This window comes from Siphateles boraxobius, unplaced genomic scaffold, assembly GCF_051911475.1.
Source record: "Siphateles boraxobius isolate OS27281-9 unplaced genomic scaffold, OSU_SipBor_1 25, whole genome shotgun sequence".
In the NCBI taxonomy this organism is placed as follows: Eukaryota; Metazoa; Chordata; class Actinopteri; order Cypriniformes; family Leuciscidae; genus Siphateles; species Siphateles boraxobius.
In genome coordinates this window covers 30827328-30831365 of record NW_027508866.1, presented here as the reverse complement: position 1 = coordinate 30831365, position 4038 = coordinate 30827328, and positions in this window count along the sequence as shown.

The window sequence follows — 4038 nt, the reverse complement described above, 5'->3', positions numbered from 1 at the left end:
GCAGGGTAAATCATGGTGAATCATACTAGAACTTGGTATATCATGGTAAACTATGGTAAATCATGCTAGATTCATGGTAAATCATACTGGAACATGGTAAATCATGAAAAATCACGCTAAAATTTGGTATATCATGGTAAATCATGCTAAAACAAGGTCTATTCCATCTATGATGTCAGTGTTTCATGCTTGCTACATGAAACTTAATGTCTTTTGATGCTTTTGAGCTTAACTGCCTTAACTGCTTGAACACCGCTAAATGCTGCTTGCAGCTTTAATTAGGTGTTGAAGCACGAAGTGCTGAAAACTTATTGTAATTGTACTGATTAGGTGTTCAAGCACGAAGTGCTGAAAACCTATTGTAATTGCTATTTGAAAAAACAAAACAAAACCTAAAACCCATCGTGCAGCCCAAACCGTAAGGCCTAGAGACTTGAAACTCGGCCAGATGGTAGGCCACACTTTTGGGGAGAACCTATCAGAGTATGACCCCGATTGGCCCATAGGTGGCGCTACAGCAACCAAAAGTACTACATTGCTCATAACTCATAGACCGTTGGCCCTGGCCTCAAGCTTTTTACACCACTGTAATCCTTGGCTCAAGACGGACAATATGTATATCTCAGATTTCAATTTGGGCCTAAAAAAAAAACCTAGTCCCTGGTTTTTCGCCCGATCGGAACCAGACCAGTCTAAGACAATTCTCTGGACTCTCTAGATCAATAATTATCGAAAAAAAGTTGAAATTTTGCAATTGGGTGGCTGTAACAGGGTCATTTAGAAAAAGGGGCGTGGCAAAATACAGTCAAAAGCCTATAAATCATAAATAAAAACTCAGAACTTCACAAAAATTGATCAGCATATGTGTCATAACATGGTGAAGAAGCATGCAAAGTTTCATGGAGATCGGACAATAGGTGGCGCTATAACTGTTAAAAAGCTTCAAAACCATATATTTCCTATGGTAAATTGCCTGTATTAGCTGTAAATGGTCTTCTCCATCTATGATCATATAATGTTCATATCATATTGTTAAAAACCAGTGCAGTACAATACGCTGGACTCTCTAGATCAATAATTGTCAGAAAAAGTTGAACGTCTGCATTTGGATTACTTTAATAGGGTCACTTCAAAATGTGGCCTTGACCAAGTGTCCCCGAAAGCCTATATCTCTTCAATGATTGCTCAGATCTTCTTAAAAACAAGTCAGAACATGTGACTCTAAATAAGCATGACAATTTTCAGACAGATTGGAGCAAATATGCCTCTATAACAGTTAAAAAGGTGAAAATGATATGAACATAATGGCATATTAAGCAATAAGTAGTATTCTACTGCCCCCTGCTGTTTAAAATAGTCATTTTGTCATGCTACTAACTAATATAATTCTATAATTGTTATTTAGACTTTATAAAATCACTATTTTAACATTTACACTCACATTTAGTCAAAATTCATCTATTGAAGTATTGCTGCTCACTATTGTAGCACATTGAGAAATGTGAATCCTGAAGGAGACTTGCAGTAAACATTTTGTTTTTCCATCACATAGTTCAAATGTCTGTATCTACAACAGAATGTGTGTGTGTAGTCCTATATTTCTGAATAAATGCTGAATAATCGGATTAACAGATTAAAAAGACATTATGTGAAATACTTATAGACTATTAAAGTATATTTTCATAATGACACATCCCAATAGCATTGAAAAAATCAACAACAACATTTGTCTTTGTGTGTGTGTGTGTGTGTGTGTGTGTGTAAGCATATGTCTAAATAAGATACCTGTGAAAACACTTTAATAAGTATAATGGCCAGCAGAGGGCAGTAGAAGACCACTTATTGGCTCAGTTTCATTTTGACAGACTTGATTTTCATCACTATTCTACACTAAAGCAAACCTGTTTTTCCATGTTAACTATTATAAGACAATCATTTTTTTTGTCAGTTTATCACTTCATGGCTATTGACACGGTAAATCACGATAGAAACATGGTAAATCATAGTAAATAATACTATTACATGGTGTATCATGGCAAATCATGCTAGCAATGTGATGAATCATGGTAAATCATGCTACAATCCTGGTAAATCATTCTAGAATGTGGTATATCATGGTAAATCATTCTATAACATGGTAAATCATGGTAAATCATTCTATAACATGGTAAATCATGGTAAACTATGATAAATCATGCTAGAATCATATTAAATCATACTAGAATGTGTTCAATTATGGTAAACCATGCTAGAGCAGGGTAAATCATGGTGAATCATACTAGAACTTGGTATATCATGGTAAACTATGGTAAATCATGCTAGATTCATGGTAAATCATACTGGAACATGGTAAATCATGAAAAATCACGCTAAAATTAGGTATATCAGGGTAAATCATGCTAAAACAAGGTCTATTCCATCTATGATGTCAGTGTTTCATGCTTGCTACATGAAACTTAATGTCTTTTGATGCTTTTGAGCTTAACTGCCTTAACTGCTTGAACACCGCTAAATGCTGCTTGCAGCTTTAATTAGGTGTTCAAGCACGAAGTGCTGAAAACCTATTGTAATTGTACTGATTAGGTGTTCAAGCACGAAGTGCTGAAAACCTATTGTAATTGCTATTTGAAAAAAAAAAAACCTAAAACGCATCGTGCAGCCCAAAACGTAAGGCCTAGAGACTTGAAACTCGGCCAGATGGTAGGCCACACTTTTGGGGAGAACCTATCAGAGTATGACCCCGATTGGCCCATAGGTGGCGCTACAGCAACCAAAAGTACTAAATTGCTCATAACTAATAGACCGTTGGTCCTAGCCTCATGCTTTTTACACCACTGTAATCCTTGGCTCAAGACAGACAATATGTATATCGATTTCGATTTAAGCAAAAAGAAAAAAAGTTATGTCGGATTTTGTCCAAAACCTACTTTTGCAAACTAGTCCCTGGTTTTTCGCCCGATCGGAACCAAACCAGTCTAGGCCTATTCTCTGGACTCTCTAGATCAATAATTATCGAAAAAAGTTGAAATTTTGCAATTGGGTGGCTGTAACAGGGTCATTTAGAAAAAGGGGCGTGGCGAAATACACTCAAACGCCTATAAATCATAAATTTTAACATTTACAATAACATTTAGTCAAAAATCGTCTATTGAAGTGACAATTGAGTCACATTGGCTCCTGAACTTCCAAATGTCTCTATCTACATCAGAATGAGCGTGTGTAGATTAAATGATATGAAAAACATGGCCTATTGTATAAGTAGGCTGTAATAGCACTGTTGTCCACTAGATGGAGCAGCAGCATTAGATATTTTTAATCTTTTTTTATCAGCTTTCAGCATTGGCTAACAAACAAATGCTTAAAGCATTTTCTTTAATTAGTTTTATATTATTACATTGCAAAGAAATATGTGAAATGCTCATATACCATTAAAACAGATTTTCACAATAACATATCCCAAAAATGTGTGTGTGTGTGTGTGTGTAAGCATGCATTATGGAGTTAACATGAAAAAAATGGTTTGCTTCACTGGAGAATACTGGAGAAACAAAGTAGTTGAAAATGAAAGTGAGCCAATAAGTGGTCTTCTACTGCCCTCTGCTGGCCACTCTTCTTATTAATAGTCTTTTTTTGTATATAGACACTATAAAATCACTTAAATAACAATTACTATTATAACACATTCATATTTTGTCAGAGTTTATCACTTCAATTGTTCTTATGCTTCATATAATTGCTATCAACGTGGTAAATCATGGTAAATAACGCCAGAAACATAGTAAATCATAGTAAAAAAGGTAAATCATGCTAGAATCCTGGTAAATTATTCTAGAATGTGCTATATCATGGTAAATCATCATATAACATGGCATATCAAGGTAAACTATGGAAAATCATGTAAGATTCATGGTAAATCATACTGGAACATGGTAAATCATGAAAAATCACACTGAAATGTAGTATATCATGGTAAATCATGCTTGCTACATAAAACTTAATGTCTTTTGATGCTTTTGTGCTTAACGGCCTGAAAGGCCT